Raw genomic sequence first — 17,114 nt, 5'->3', positions numbered from 1 at the left:
TCATAAGGACTCGAGTCACTGAATTACAGCCCACCTGAATGGCCTCATTTTAGCTCAATTACCTCTTAAAGACCCTATCTCAAAATAACATGACATTCTGAAGTACATTCTGAGGTTAGGATGCCAACATGTCTTTTGGAGGGATGCAATCCAATCAATAAAGAGGATGTTCAAATTGCTGTGTAACAAATTACCCCAAAATGTAGTGGCTTAAAGCAACATTTCATTATGCTCATAGATTTGGTGAATCAGGAATTCAGACACGGCACAATGAGGATGTTTGTCCTTGCTTCATGATGTCTTGGGCATGTACCTGGGTTGCAGGTTTGATCCTCAGCTCCAGTTGGGATGTGTGTGGGAGGCAACCAATTGATATGTCTCTCTCCCATCCATGTTTCTCTCTCTCCTCCTCCCTGCCTCCCTGCCTCCCTCTCCTTCCCTTCTACTCTGTCTTAAAAAAAAAAAAAAGCAGTGGAAAAAATATCCTCAGGTGAGGATTAACAAAAAAAATAAAATAGACTGAGCAAACAAGGTGGAAGCTCTACCCTCTTTATGATCTAGCATTGAAAGTCATCTTGTTTTTCTTCTAGCACATTCTATAGGTTACAAGGGCCCAAGGGAAGGGGAATTATACTCTATGTCTAGAAAGGGTAATTACAAGGTTTTAGAGGAGTACAAGGCATGGAAGATATTGTTGCTGCCATCTTTAGAAAAACACAATCTGCCCTAGCTGGTTTGGCTCAGTGGATAGAGCGTCAGCCTGTGGACTGAAGGGTCCCAGGTTCGATTCCGGTCAAGGGCGCATGCCCGGGTTGCCAGCTCAATCCCCAGTAGGGGTCATGCAGGAGGCAGCCGATCAATGATTCTCTTTCATCATTGATGTTTCTATCTCTCTCTCCCCTCTCCCTTCCTCTCTGAAATCAATAAAAATATATTAAAAAACAAAAAACACAATCTGCCACAGTTGATCAACCTGTGTTTGCTACAAATTAAACTTGTTTCGGACTAAACTCCTTACTCCCCTCTCCTCCTAATGATCTGCTAGTCTCAATTTCTGTTTCTATCACTGATACAACTAATCTGAAACTGTTATTATCTCTGACTAGGGCAGGAATCATCTGCGGTTAACTTTAAAAACCACTATTTAACAAAACATTGGAGAGACAGCAAATTAAATGAGGAGAGAAAAGCACCCTTCCTGAGGAGCATAAGAAAAAATTTATTGATTCTATAGGTATTTATTGAGTGTCTACTGTGTGCTGGGACAATGCCAGCTGCTGAGGAAACAAAGTCAAAGAATGCAGTATGTGTAATGGTTAAAAGCAAGGGATGTTGTTAGCTTTCACCACCACTACCACCATCAGATCATCATCATCTCTTAGATTCAGTTCCTGCTCTCTGGTTTGTAGTTTGGGGCTAAAAATATGGCTAAGGTACTCTGAAAAACAACTTGGCAGTTTCTGATAAAGTTAAGCAAACATCACAAAACCACCAATCCTGTCTCTAGGAATTTACCCAAGTGAAATAAAAACCTATGTCCAGCCCTGGCTGGTTTGGCTCAGTGGACAGAGCGTCAGCCTGCAGACTGAAGGGTCCCGGGTTTGATTCTGGTCAAGGGCACGTGCCTGGGTTGCAGTCTCAGTCCCGAGTAGATTGGCTATCAATGATTCTCTCTCATCATTGATGTTTCTATCTCTCTCTCCCTCTCCCTTCCTCTCTGAAATTAATAAAAATATATTTTAAAAAAAAACAAAATAAACTTACGCTCATACAAATACCTGTATATGGATATTTATAGAAATTTTTATTAATAATCCCCCAAACTATAAACAGCCCAAATGTCCCTCAACTGGGCATGGATAAACAAATAGAGTGCATGTACCCAGTGAAATACTACTCAGCAATAAAAAAGAATAAAGTGCCCTGGCTGGTGGGCTCAGTTGGTTGGAGCATTGTCCCATGTACTGAAGGGCCTTGGGTTCAATTCCCAGTCACAGCACATACCCAGCTTGTGGGTTCGATCCCTGGTCAGGGTGTGCACGGAGGACAACAAATTGATGGATGTTTCTCTCTCTCTCCCTCCTCTCCCTTCCTCTGCCTCTCTAAAATCAATGGAAACATATCCTTGGGTGAAAGAAGAAGAAAAAGAGGAAGGAGGAGGAGGAAGAAGAGGAGGAGGAGGAGAGGAAGAGGGGGAGGAGAAGGAGAAGAAAGAAAGAAAGAAAGAAAGAAAGAAAGAAAGAAAGAAAGAAAGAAAGAAGAAAGAAAGAAAGAAAGAAAGAAAGAAAGAAAGAAAGAAAGAACTGAAGCACTGAAACATGAAACAGTATGGCTGACTCTCAGATGCATTAGCTGAGTAAAAGAAGCCAGTCTCAAAAGGCCATATAGTCTATGAATTTATTTATATGACATACTAGTAAGGCAAAACTATAAAGATGGAAACAGAACAGTGGCTTCAGGGGCTGGGAGTTTGGGGGGGGGGTAGGGCTACCTACAAAAGGTCATGGGGGGAACTTTGGTGGGTGACGGGACTATTCTATACCTTGATTTTAGTGGTAGTTACACACACCTGTATACAAAAGTTGCAGAACTACACATACAAATGTTAAATTTTACTATATGCAACATAATTACAGGCACAGGTTAGAAACATGAGCTCTGCAAGCAGTCAGCCTGAGCTAGGAAGTCCTTAGAAGCAATAGGTGGATGGGTCAGGATAGAGGCCACGTTGAAGTTGTTCATGATTGCTTACCAGGTATGGGAATTGAGAAAGTGCTTATAACTTTGTTGTGTGTAGTTGGCTTTGAAAGTGAACACAGAGGTAGGAGGTGGTTGGAAGAGGGATTGGAGTGAGAACATTACATTTTAAGATGGAAGAACATTTGAGTAGTTTTAAAAGTAGACAGCCCGGGCTGGTGTGGCTCAGTTGGTTGAAGGGTTGTTCCATACAGAGAAAAGTCATGGGTTCCTGGCACATACCTGGGTTGTGGGTTCGGTCCCGGTTGGGGAGCTTAAGAAGGTGCAACCAACCGATGTTTCTCTCTCTCCCTTCCTTTCTTAAAAACAAACAAACAAAACATCAATAAACATATCCTCGGGTGAGAATTTAAAAAAAAAAAAATCGCGGATGGGAAGAATCCCTATAAGAGGGAGAGGTTGAAGCCGTAAGGAAAGAATGGGATGACCTGAGAAGGGTAGAGTGGTCAGATTTAGCAAACAAAAATTTGAATTTCAGAAAACAACAAATACCTTTTTAGTGCATGTCCCCCATATTGCTGGGCGTCCTGTATTTCACCTGACAAACCCCAAACGGAAGATTTTTGGGCAAAGGGTTTTAGCGCCGACACAGGAGGAGGGGTGGGGGCTCTGAAGTCCTTCCCAGCTGTCACACTCCAAGACTCTAGAATGAATTCCCAGTTCTACCAGAACCGTTAGTAAGTGGAGAAACTGCTTTGAATTTCAGCTTTTGCCGCTTCCCCATTTTCTCTAGGATGGTAAGCGGTCAGAAAAAGGCTGGACGAGAATCTGTGGAAAAGTTCTAGTTGGAACATCAGCTCGTAAATGATGCAGAGCTTTTTGAACTGTGAACGGGCTCAGGATTGGGCACACAGGACGGTGAGTCACAGGGCACCTGGCCCGCGTCCACCGCTGGACACAACTCTACTCAACTCAAGGGCAGGCGGAAGCCCCGCCGCGGACCGCCGGCGCCTGCGCCCTGCCGCCGCTCCGCCCCGCCCCCTCCGGCCCGACATCCGGGGCTCCGGCGGCAGCGTGTCCGGGAAGAGGGGCGGGAGGCAGCGGAAAGGAAGATGTCGTGGGAGGCTGGAGGAGCCCGGAGGGCGGTGAGGCGAGGCGGGGCGGGGCGGGGCGGAGCAGGGGGCGGGGCGGAGCGAGCGCGCTGTCACGTGACGTGCGTGGCGACGTGTCGGCCATCTTGTGTTGTTGAGGCTGAGGACTGACTTGGGTTCTGAGAGACTCCCCTGTCCCGGACCGCAGGTAACCAGCGACTCCGTCTCGCTCCCCTGCCCGGCACCGCTCCGCGCTCCGTCTCCGCTGATCCTCCGGGTGGCCGGGCCTTCCGCCCGCGCTCGCGTCCCCGCCGCTCCGGCACCCCTGGTCCAGCCGCATGGATACCCATAGGCCGCCCTGGCAGCGGCCGCGGCCGCGGCTGGCTCGGGCGTCAGGCTAGGGGACAGGTCAGGTGCGGGGCCGGAGGGAGCTTCCTCCCCGGCGGGGGGCACGCCGGCCCCGGGCGCGTCTTGTCCTCGGAGCCGGGGAGCCCCCTCCTCCGGGGCCCGTTGGCATCGCGGTGGGAGCCAAGGAAGGGTGATGGGATGGGCAGTGTCCGGGCCTGAGGGCTCGCCGTCCGCTACCTGCTCCTCGGGGCCAGCCCCCCGCCCAGCCTCGGGGTGCCCGGGGTAACAGCTGCTGCAGCGAGACAGCTGCTCCTGCCGGCCGCCCCCCCTCCCCACACCTGGCCTCTGGGAGGTGCGCCCTTGTCTTGCTTCCTGAGTATCTGCATTGGGAGACTCCTTCCGTGGAGAGAGGACTGGGTCTGGACCAGGCCTGAGGCGAAGTGGAGCCATGGTCGGAACCTGGGACAGAGGTTGGGAAAGTAGAGCCCTTGGTAGCTTCGGGACCCGAACGTTCACTTCAGGCTAAAATGGGCATTAGCCTTTAAGTGTCAGCAATTTCCCACCAAGCATTTGAATACTTCAGTTTTGTGGCTGAAACATAAGTCAAGCGACCAGGGAACGGGGGAGGGGGGTGGGGAGCGGTGAGTATGAAAGAAGCAGGTTGTATGACTGGTGTTTGGGAAGCAATAACGTTGCTTTGCATTTACCTACTACTGTTTTTTTTAAATTTATTTTACATTCTTCCATCTCTGAAAGTCAAAGCACTTAAGCACACCTAGTCTCTCTGTTAGAAAGGTAAGTATCCCAATGTAATCTGCAAGAAATTGAGGAAGGGGCCAGCACCTGTAAACAGTTTCTTATCCGGTGTTACATACCTTGGGTTATAGGCAGTTTTGATTGCCAGTGTTGCGTGCAGGGAATATATTCTTATGTAGTATTTCCTTTTTAGACTTTTAGACTGAAAAAGAATTTTCTTGTCATTGTTTCTGTACATTAACTCATTCTTCTGATATTTGCAGCTCTGGCCTTACAGAGTTTGTCCATTTTGGTTAGAATGTAAATGTGTTTGGTCATACATTGATGTTTTTATGTATTTTACCAGTTCAAGTAGCACCTTTTTTCGAGTACTCAAACTGGAATGTGTGCTTTTCTGTTACATCAGATGTTGCCATCAGTAGAGGACACTGGATAAAAATTTTCAAGTGGCATGTATCTGGGAAAATGTCACACTACCCTTCTTCCTTTGACATTTAACACCGAGGAATACACTGATGTTGGTAGTGATTCACTAGCAAAGCAAGGGCTCCACAGCTTTTCTATACTTGACAGAGCATTTTACAATTTTGAGAATGAGGAGGGAGTGAGGACCATGTGTCTTTATTCATTTATTTATTTATTCATTCATTCATGCATTCATTTATTTGACAAATATTGAGACCTTGTTACACTGTTGGGTGCTAGGAGCAAAACAGACCAAAAATTCCTGTCTCCTAGGAGCCCATTTCTAGACAGATAAGTAAATACTTAGGTAAAATATATTGTGCAGTGGTAAATGATGTGGAAAAAAATGAGACAGTGAAATAGGATAATAAAGAATTGGGGGAGGGATTAATTTTGAGTGCCCTGGCAAGGCTTCATGGAAAAGCTAATATTTGAGGAAAAACCTGACACAGGGGAAGGAGCTACTCCTGTGGCTATGTGAAAGAGGAATGCTCCAGGCTAGGGAAGCCAGGCCAAATACCCCGAGACAGAAACTGAAGGGAGCAGATAGATGCTGGTGACTGGGGAAAATGGAGGGTAGTCTAGCCAGAGGTGCAAGTGAGAGATGGGCTAGTAGGAAGTGTGTACACAGGTCATTGGTCCTGAGATGAGAGGAGTTATTCAGTGTCCTGGACTCTTTCCACATCTCTGACTCTTGGAAAGGGAAATCAGATTCTGGAAATTTGGGCCCCTGTATTCAAACCCCTCTCTCCACATGACCCCCTCCCTCCCTACCCTACCCCATTTAGAAAAAATTCAGGATGCTCATAGAACATATTTCAGGAAGTTGTCATGAAATACCTTTCTCAAAAAGTTTTTAAAGAAGGTTGATGATAAACTACCTAAAGTGATTTTTCGAAAGGAATTGCTTTTTAAGAAGGGGATCTTTGTGATAATTCAGAATATTTGAAAATGTAGGGAAATAATGTCCTTTGAAGTTTAGATACAGATAGTTCAATAAGGGATATGACCTAAAAGAAAGGTGAAATCAATGTATTAACTCATGTTGTCCTTAATGTGGTTAGCAAATAATTCGTAATTATTTCTGTGTTGTCCAGCCTAGTTTTAAATTACTCAGGGACTCTTCCACTAATTTGTTTATATATATTTTATAGCATTTTACATGTGTAGAACTTTATGTGCTGTGTTTTTTATTCTTCCACTTTTACCTTTTAGAATAGGTCTTCAATTAATTTGATAATCAATAGACTTTTTCATTGGAAAACTTTTCTGATTTCCTTCCAGCTTATCTCCATATTCTTATTACTGAGCTTTCATAAATGTCCTCTTTTGTTTAAAAAATATATTTTTATTGATTTCAGAGAGAAGGGAGAGGGAGAGAGAGATAGAAACATCATTGATTGGCTGCCTCCTTCATGCCCTCCACTGGGGATCAAGCCCGCAATGCAACCCAACCTGGGCATGTGCCCTGACTGGTTCATAAGTCGACGCTCAACCCTGAGCCACACCAGCCAGGCTGTCCTCTTTTATTTTAATTCACCTTAGGAATTTAATATTTTGGTTTTGAAATACTTTTGCTTGTGAGTTGCATATATGAAAAATAATTTGTCATAGGCTTGCCTGAAAATCATGAGAAGATAAGAATTACAACTTCAGGATGTGAGTGCAGCTCCTTGGCTCAAAAGGAGACATAGTGATGATAGTGACAGTGGTAGTGTTTTGTTTTCTTCTTTTTTTTGTTAGGGTAGTGTTTTAAGTGAATCACCTTTCTCCTTTTTCTTCATTGAATTTTGAAGTGACATTTCCAAATTATAATGTCTTTGATGTCATACCAGTTCATTTGTTCTCTTGACTCTGCATTTAATACTCCATATGTCTGTTCTCTTTTTGTTGACCTTCACACTGGAAGATGACAATATTGATTGTGATTACTATCTAGGAGAATCTTTTTGGGTGAAAAGATTATTACTGTCCCTTCCCTCCTAAAGGATCTTTGATTTGTGCCATTTTCAAAGACTGATTTCATTTGCAGTTTTCCATTAGCCCCAGCTGAGTAAATTTTCAGTACTTTTTGTTTTGTTCTGTTTCTTACAGATTAGAGTGGGACCAGTCTCATGAGGTTGAATCTACTACAGCCTATGTTGGTGTTAATCCAGGTATTTTAGAAGCAGGTTAAGTGTCCATTTTTCTTCAGCAATTTAAATTGCCTCACATTATTTGGTCATTGTTGTAAAATTTTGAATCCCAGCTTTGTTCTCCCCCTTGATTCCCACTTGGATTTTATGATGATAAAATCCTAGGATTTACATTCATGTTTAATGCCCTGAAGAAGTACATATCTTTAAAGTTGTTGTTTTTTTAATCCTCACCAAAGGATATGTTTTTATTAGCCAAAGAGGAAGGGAGAGGGGGAGAGAGAGAGAAACGTCGATGTTAGAAAGAAACATTGATTGGTTGTTTCTGCAGGCACCCCACCAGGGATCAAACTCGAAACCTAGATATGTGTTCTGACTGGGAATTGAACCCAAAACCTTTTCATGTATGGGATGTCGCTCCAACCATCTGAGCCACCCAGCCAGGGCAAGAAATACATATCTTCAAAAATATCAGTAGATTTTTTAATCCACAGGCAAGTTTACTTATATTTAGAATGCTAATATTTCTTGTCCAGATTAGCATTTGGTTTTTATTTTTTATGCTCTCTAGATGACTGAAAATATACTAGATTAATTATGCAGGAATACAAAATGATACCTTTGCTGAATTGCCCATAATTTTCTGGGAGGTTGGAGAAGAGGGGAGAGGTTTGAAAAACAAAAGGGAATTCACTTAAATGGCCAAAATTAATTTTATAAAAATATTTTCAAAGTATTACATGCTTTCCTACTTGAAGAAATTAAGGACCACAATTTTATATTAATTATAGAGTTTCACTGAACTTGAACTTAATTTATAAAAGAAGATATTCTAGAGCTTGTTCTCTTGAGCCCAGAGGAAAGTTTGTTTTATTATCTAGTTCTGCCCTCTTTTTTTAGTTCTGCCCTCTTTTTTTTCTGCCTACTTTTATAAAAAGTAGAGTGCATTGGGCAAAGTTGGATGACCTTTTGGACATTATAACAGCTATTTTTTCTTGCAAAATCAAAGGCGGAAGTGGCTTTCTCAAATTGCTTTCTTTTTGTTAGTAAAATTGTCAACTTTATTGTTTTTTGACTCTTTAGGAGCAGCATTCAAAACATCATTTGATGTTAGCTGAGAAACTATTATGGTTCAGTCCACTCCTTGTCATTTGAAATATCACCATCTGGTGGATTTTTAAGATACTGTCTCAACAGAGCATTAAAAGAAGGTTGTGATTTTATAACCGAAAGCATATCTGGAGCTTTGTTCCTTGGACATTTTGGCAGTGGTTATACTTCTTAGGACTCACGGATTATTTGCATTATGTTGCTTTGTTGCTGGCTGTCGTTTTTCTATCAGATATGTTTAAAAAGTTAATACCAAATATCAGCAGTATTATTTGTTTTTTTGTTTTTAATCCTCATTCAAGGATATGTTTATTGATTTTAGAGAGAGAGAGAGCTAGAGAAAGAGAGCAAAGCATCATTGCTTCCTGTACACTCCCAGATCGGGGATTGAACCCAAAACGTAGGTATGTGCCCTGACCTGGAATCAAACCCATAAACTTTTGGTGTACAGGATATCGCTCTGACCAATGGAGCCACCTAGCCAGGGCACAGTGTGGTTTTGAATGAAAATTCCAAATAATCACTCTCCTGAAACCTTATAGTAGTGCTCATTTGTTATCTTCATCAGAATCAGAACTTTTGTTAAAAAGTTCTATATGTATTTTTCTCCTTAGCCAGCATAGCCTAGCGGTTAGAGCAGTGATGGGCAACCTTTTGAGCTTGGTGTGTCAAACTTTGCCAAAAAACTGAGCATAACTCGGGTAGTGTGTCACTTTGAGGAAAAAACATTATTTCGCAAATGTTTCATCCTCAGGAGCAGCAAATGTTTCATCCTCGGCATGCGGCCGCCTCAGCGGCCACGTGTCATCAGAAATGGCTACGCGTGTCAGTGCTGACACGCGTGTCATAGGTTCGCCATCACTGGGTTAGAGTGTCAACCAGTGCCCTGAAGGGTCTTGGGTTCGATTCTTGGTCAGGGCACATACCCAGGTTGCGGGTTGGATTCCTGGTCTGGGTACCTGGGGGTGGGCAACCAATTGATGTTTCTCTTTCACATCTCTTCCCCTATCCCTTCCTCTCTAGAATCAATGAAAAAAGCATATCCTCAGGTGAGGACTAAAAAAAATGTATTTTTCAGTCCCACTCCAGAAGTAGTGAGAGAGACTCTCTAGCTGTCAGGAAAGAGAATCTCGTTTATGAGCACACCATATGATTTTAATATTTTAACTAGGTTTGGAATTCATTTCCTATAAAACATATTCATAATAAATTATGTTTTTGAAGTTTCTTATGAGATTGCTAGGTGATTTTCTTTAATAATTTTATTATTTACAGTGTTAAAAGGGCCTGAACAAAGTCTGCTCAAACCACCTGCTGTGAACCAGTAGAACTTTTGAACAGGTGAGTGTTGAAGGGAATACAAAGCTGAGGTGGGTTTATGCAAACAGATGGTTTTTGCTTTTAAAGGTTTTGGTTATTTTTGTCCTATTATTTCTCCTGAGGTTATAGACAATGAGTAAACTTCTCTAATACTGCTCAGATCCTCTATGAACCATAAGAGTAATAATAAGTGCTGCTCAGATCCATGAACCATAAGAATAATAATACCCTTTCTGCATTGATCCTGGTATAAATTTAAGTCTTAAACTGTCATAATGATGGCATGAAACAGGAAGAGGAATGCTTTGTGGGCAGGGAGGAGGTATCTTAAAGAACCCAAGAGCAGTTGCCTTCATGAAGGACACGATTTAGAAACTGGAAAGCATTCAGGAACAAGGTTGTCCAGCTAGCACTTTTCTCCCCTTTGGCTAGTCAGTGTCCTCTCTTGTTTCTTGTTATCCTGTTTCCGTTGTCTTTCCACAGTCTGGTCTTTTATGCTTTACAAACACATGAAAGAAAATTGTCACTTATTTTCTAGAGCCACAAATGAACTCAGGCTCTTGTGCCACTGGTTAAAATTGTGTCCACATTTCAGGTTCCTTTGAGGGAAAATTTGATTAGCTTAGCTTGGTCCAGTTCTCCATCATTGATTCATTTAGTATAGCCATAGGGTTGGGGTCGGTAGTGCAACCTAGTTAGCTGAAAGATTCCTGAGTGGGGGCAGGCCTTGGAGAAGGTGGTATGTTGGCTATTCTAATCAGAGACCCACAGAAGTTTCTAGACATTTTTCCTTTCCTAGAAAAATTTTCTTTATCTATAGCTCAGCAGTTTCAGTTTATGTGCCCTGAGGAGTTAAAATATAGGGCGTACACTCTGAATACCATTATTAATTCCAATGGGTTAAATCTGAAAAGAAACACCAATTGAGCTATCAGCTGTTAAAGTGTGTATACATTTTTTGGGGGACCCCCTATATATGCATATCTTTTGGTGAATGAGGGCCAGTAGGTCTCACCAAGCATCTTTGTTGGAACTTCCTAGTGCAGAGTTTTAAAAAAAATTATTTTAAATTGGTTTTTAGAGAGAGAAACATCTATGTAAGCGATTAGCTGCTTCCTGCATGTCCCCTACTGGAGATCGAGCCCAGAAGCCTGGACGTGTTTCCTGACCTGGAATCGAACCAGGAATCAAAATGGCAACCTTTTGGTGCATTGGATGATGCCCAACCAACTGAGCCACACTGGCCAGGACCCTAGTGCAGAGTTTTAACTAAAGTCCTTTTTTTAAAAATATTTTTATTGATTTCAGAGAGGAAAGGGGAGGGAGAGAGAGATGGAAATATCAATGATGAGAGAGAATCATTGATTGGCTGCCTCCCGCACACACCCCACTGGGATTGAGCTGTAGCCCGGGCATGTGCCCTTGATGGGAATCAAACCCGGCATCCTTCCGATGATGCTCTATCCACTGAGCCAAACTGGCTAGGGCTTAACTAAGGTGTTTGATTGGAGTGGGGAAGGAATGCGGGTGGGGTTCAAATGAATACATGGGATAAAGGTTTTTTGTTTATTTTTTAATTTTTAGAGAGAGGAAGGGAGAGAGAGAAGCATTAATGTGAGAGTAAAACATTGATCAGCTGCCTCCTGCACACCCCCTGTCGAGGATAGAGCCCGAAATTCCAGGCATGTACCCTGACCTAGAATTGAACCAGAAACCTTTCTGTGCACAGATGGCACCTAACCAGCTGAGCCACATTGGCCAGAGTGGGATAAAGGTTTAATAAAAGGACATAAGCAAATGAGAGGCTTAGTGGAAATTCAGTGGTTACTTATTTATTTTTCATTGATTGCTTTTATAAATTTTAATCTCTGGGCACCTTTTACATTATTGAGCAGCACTTAAGTATTAGGAAGCAATAGAGAATTTGAAGGGTGCGACTTCTATAAGTGAATCTATAGTCACATTATTTGGGTGGTAGAAGGGACTTGTTACTGTTGGTAAAGGATCAGTGAGACAATATAAACTTTTATATTAACATGTTTTTGTAGTCTTTAATTATTAGTTAATTCAGAAGCAAAATTGCTTAAATATTTTTTTATTACTTAAATCTTACGTTAGTATATTAGTATATCGAGATTTTTAAAAATTGATTTTTAGAGGAAGAGAGAGAGAGAGAGACACATCTATTGGTTGCCTCCTGAAAGCGCCCCAACCAGGATGGACCCCAAAACCTGGGTATGTATTTTGACTGGGAATCAAACCCACCACCTTTTGGTGTACGGGATGACACTCCAATCAACTGAGCCACACCGGCCAGGGCAATATATCGAGATTTTTGATGCAAAGCCTAGGGATTATTTATAAAAGTGATCTATTACAGAGTGATGTATCGAATGACAGATCACAGATGTGATTTCCTATGATACTTCTTCAGCCAAGGTTTCTTTAGTAAATTGGTTACAGCTGAATTCATTTTTAAGGTAGAAGAGTCCATTCTGATATTGTACGTTTTCTTTAATCTGGATGTTGAGGTAAGGGTTATTCAAGATTTTGTGAAGTTTAAAAAGATTTCCACATAACCTCTGTAAAGGTGTCAAGGGTTTGGGGAACCCTCTCTGGAAAACATTGGCTTTTAGTGAGATTATCAAATGAGATGGTAATATTTATGACATTGAAATTTTTCCTAGAATAGTGCACAGTTGCTAATTTTGTTCTTTGATCAAAAGGGGGAGAGAAAAGAGAAACATTTACTTATTGTTCAGAAACAGTGGGGAGAATGATAGTAATAGCTTTTCTTCTTATAGTGATATTGTGGTCAGTATGTTCTCTGGGAACAAAGCTCCTTTTATTCAAGTTGTCCTGGGTCTGGAGGAAGTCTCAAGAGCTCTGGTCTCTTCAGTATTGGTCTCATGGGTATAGAGACTGGCAAGGAATTGACAGAGGTACTGTCTTGGTACTTTTTAAACGATAAATCATGGCTGAGGCCGTGAAGACATGTCCATATCCAGGGGCTCTCATGATTAGCCCCTTGGGAGTTGAAGTGGTGCTGCCCAAACCATGGCCAGTTGAGTAAAGCCATCATGAAAGATCAGTGGGACAGAGCCTTAATTCATGTTCTGGAATCTGATCCTCTCCTTTAATCTTTTATACTGCACCACCATAGTTAATGACCTTTGTAATAGTGTGTTATGAGAATACATACATTCCCTGTATTGCTTGCTTAATCAAGTGATGCAAAGGCAGGGTAGAAGTTGGAGGAGAGTGAAATAGAGTGGTAGATTGGGAAAGGCGAAAATTCATTCCACAAAATGAATTCCTCTGAAAATTACAAAGAAGTGGGGGAGAAAAGGTAACCAAGCAAAACTGAGCAGTATATCAGTATGTAGTGAAAAGCTTGTGGCCTTTTAAATTTTTTTTTGTTAATCTTTACCCAAAAATGTTTTTCCATTGAATTTTAGAAAGAGTGGAAGGGAAGGGGAGAGACAGAGAGAAACATTGATGTGAGAGTGACACATCGATTGATTGCCTCCCCCATGCCCCCGGAATTGTGTACCTATAACCGAGGTACGTGCCTTTAAATGGAATCGAACCCAGGACCCTTCAGTCCGTGGGCTGATGCTCTATCCACTGAGCCAAATCGGCTAGGGCGCCTGTCGCCTTTTAAGCAAAGAAATGTGGGCTTAATTTTCTATCACTTTTAAAAAATATATATATTTTTATTGATTTCAGAGAGGAAAGGAGAGGGAGGGATAGAAACAATGATGAGAATTATTGATAGGCTGCCTCCTGCACGCCCCCTACTGGGACCCAATCCGCAACCCAGGCATGTGCCCTGACCGGGAATTGAACAGTGACCTCCTGGTTGGTGCTCCGCCACTGAGCCACATAAATTGGCTTCTGTCACTTATTACCTGCCTCTTTAGGTAAATAAGGTAACCACTTGCAGTTGTATTTTCCTTACCTGTATAAAGTATATCCCACGGTGGTTGTGGGAATTAAAAATCTAAAATGCCCAGTACAATGCCTGACACAGTAAATAGGCTCTCAGTGAGTGGTAGCTTGTCTGATTGTTGCTACTATGTAAGTTGGTAATTTTGATTATAAAATTTCATATTTATAATTTGAATAGAGATGTCAGTGGGTTCTGTTTGTAAGTCTTTTGTCTTTGTTTTGTTTTCAATCTAACAAATATTTGAATACCTTCTTTGTGCCAGCCAGGTGCTGGTCTAGCCATAATGGTGAACTAAACATGAAAGGGTCTGTCTTGTGGCCGAGGCAGTTAAAAAATCATAGAATTAAATTTCAAAATGTGAAAAGTCTCTCTGTCCTTAGAAAAGATACATTATTAAAACCCTAGATACTTTTTTAATAAGTGTCACATTTTGGATCATGGTGTTCATGTCATTGGTATTTTATGCTCCTTGATATACTTTCTAGAGTATGTTCGTTTGTTCTGAGTTAATAGGTGTATTTCTTTTGTCATTTTTCTTCTTTCTCTGAGATAGACATTCTCACCTTTTTGATCTTAGGACTCCTTTACCCTCTTAAAAGTTAGAGAACCCCAAAGAGCTTTTGGCTTTTTAGTTACATCTATATATACTTACCATATTGAGAAATTTAAAATAGTTCATTAATTTATTTTAAAATAATCTCATTACATATGGACATAAATATATTTTTGAGAAAAATACCTATTTTCTAAAACATTTATAAGAAGTTTGGTGAGAAGAGTGGCATTGTTTTACCTTTTTGCAAATTACTTTTGCCTTGCTTTATAGAAGGCAGCTGGATTCTCTTATCTGCTTCTGCATTCAATTCGTTGTTTATTACTTTGGTTGAAGTATATGAAGGATATGTATGTAGGTGGAAAAGGGAGGAGTATTTTAAGAACTTTTTCAGATAATTGCAGATATTTTTTGATACACTAAAATTCAGCAAGTATTCATTTTTAAAGATTAGTTGCAATGTGAAATCTGAATTATATCAATGCAGGCACCCCACCAAATATCAGCAATGTACTGTTACATTAAAATTCATTGGTCTCGCAATGTACTGTTACATTAAGATTCATTGGTCTCGCACATTTAATGGATATATTATACATTACATAAAAAAATCACATTAATTAATGTGAACACTCATCAAAAAAAAAAACCACCTTCAAGTATTGAGAAAGTCTAAGTACTGGAAAACCTGTCAAGCTCATGGTGGTGAATAGGAGTTTGCCAAAATTTTAATTTTTGCTTGAAAGCTCGAATTTTATAATTGGTAACAACTGTACTGTCAATTGTTTTCCGTGAAGTGACAGTTTCACTTTGTTAGTTTAAAATTTTTTTTTCATTGATTTCAGTGAGAGGAAGGGAGAGAGGGATAGAAACAGCAAAGATGAGAGAATCATTGATCAGCTGCTTCCTGCACGCCCCCTACTGGCGATCAAGCCCCAAACCTTGGCATGTGCCCTGATGTGGAATTGAACCGTGCATGACCTCCTTGTTCATGGATTGATGCTCAACCACTGTGCCATACTGTCCGGGCATCAGTTCATTCATTTTTGAAAAAAAATGTTTGCTAAATATGTAGGTCTGCATAATCATGTTTGTGTGTCAGCTCTTCTTTCAAGTTAAAATAATGTTCCATAAAAAAACGAGTTGAGTTCACAACTCAAAACAATCTCCTAAGTGTCTTTGAGACCATGGTGTGCAGCAGAAGTGCTTTATGTATATTTCCCATTTCATTACATAGAACATTAAAAAGATGTATACAAAGGGGTCAAGATGAATAAAATCAGTCGTTTTTACTGCTTTGTCTAGGGCCGTGGTTGGCAAACTGCGGCTCGCGAGCCACATGCGGTTCTTTGGCCCCTTGAGTGTGGCTCTTCCACAAAATACCACGGCCTGGGCAAGTCTATTTTGAAGAAGTGGCGTTAGAAGAAGTTTAAAAAATTTGGCTCTCAAAAGAAATTTCAATTGTTGTACTGTTCATATTTGGCTCTGTTGACTAATGAGTTTGCCGACCACTGGTCTAGGGCATTCTCAAGTAAAATGGGCTTTTTTCTCTCCTGTGAGTATATAACAGTGGTAGCCAAGAATACAATGATTACCAGTACATTTTGGTGCCATTAATTTGAATGATGCTAAGGAGCCAGCAGCTTCCCTCATCACTGCTTTGCATGATCAGTGCAGTGCTAACACAGTGAAAAAATGCAAATAATACTTTAATATTATTATAAAAATTGTTTTGGCATCATGGATACCTTAAAGGAGTTCTATTGGAAGACTTTACTTTGAGGATTGTTGCTCTGGGGAATGGAGCAGTCTAAGGATGTCTGACCGCCGGCTTAGGCCCGCTCCCTGCGGGCTGAGGGAACCCTCCCCCCCTCCACCCCCCCCCCCCCCCCCCACCGAGTGCACGAATTTTGTGTACTGCGCCTGGCCTCTAGTGTGTGTGTGTATATGGCTAAGTGACTGACCATATGTCCATCCGACCAACTGATCAGCCGGGACATATGACCCACACTGGCAATTTAAAAATAAGCGTTGAGCCGAAACCGGTTTGGCTCAGTGGATAGAGCGTCGGCCTGCGGACTCAAGGGTCCCAGGTTCGATTCCGGTCAAGGGCATGTACCTTGGTTGCGGGCACGTCCCCAGTAGGGGGTGTGCAAGATGCAGCTGATCGATGTCTCTCTCTCATCGATGTTTCTAACTCTCTGTCCCTCTCTCTTCCTCTCTGTAAAAAATCAATAAAATATATTTAAAAAAAAATAAGCGTTGACTCGCGCATGTGCGATACATATAATGCTCTCGCTGGCACCAGTGCATGCATGTGTTTCGATAAAAGATTGCAACCTAACATAATAAAAACTGAAGTATTAACAGGATCTGTGGAAGGAGAGGTTGTTCTGATTCCAAGAATTGATTTGTTCCCATCTGACACTGGCCTCCCATTTAAATTAATTCAAAGACAGTTTCCCGTGATGCCAGCACTTGCAATGACTATTAATAAATCACAAGGATGAACTCTAGACCAAGTAGGAATATTCCTACCTGAGCCTGTTTTCGGACATGGTCAGTTATATGTTGCTTTCTCTCGAGTTTGAAGAGAATGTGACGTTAAAATTGTAAATACTTCATCACAAGGGAAATTAGTCAAGCACTCTGAAAGTGTTTTTACTCTTAATGTGGTATACAGGGAG

The 17,114-nt window shown here is 41.5% G+C and overlaps 1 protein-coding gene across 5 annotated transcripts in view; it reads left to right on the top strand.

Annotated features, from left to right (window-relative positions):
• The first annotated feature begins 3,922 nt into the window (after nucleotides 1-3,922).
• Nucleotides 3,923-17,114, top strand: part of GIGYF2 (GRB10 interacting GYF protein 2) — a 123,698-nt gene continuing 110,506 nt past the window's right edge. For 4 of the 5 annotated variants that reach the window (XM_028140572.2, XM_028140570.2, XM_028140569.2 and 1 more), the window contains exons 1-3: nucleotides 3,923-3,996; nucleotides 7,452-7,513; nucleotides 9,878-9,943. The gene's annotated coding sequence lies outside the window, so the exon portion shown is untranslated. Of the gene's footprint in view, nucleotides 3,997-7,451; nucleotides 7,529-9,877; nucleotides 9,944-17,114 lie in introns of all 5 variants that reach the window. The other variant, XM_028140565.2, reaches the window with a different exon arrangement.

The sequence above is a fragment of the Eptesicus fuscus genome, chromosome 11, assembly GCF_027574615.1.
Source record: "Eptesicus fuscus isolate TK198812 chromosome 11, DD_ASM_mEF_20220401, whole genome shotgun sequence".
Classification (NCBI taxonomy): Eukaryota; Metazoa; Chordata; class Mammalia; order Chiroptera; family Vespertilionidae; genus Eptesicus; species Eptesicus fuscus.
The sequence above is the reverse complement of the archived record's forward strand: the minus strand, read 5'-3'. Positions and strand labels throughout refer to the sequence as shown.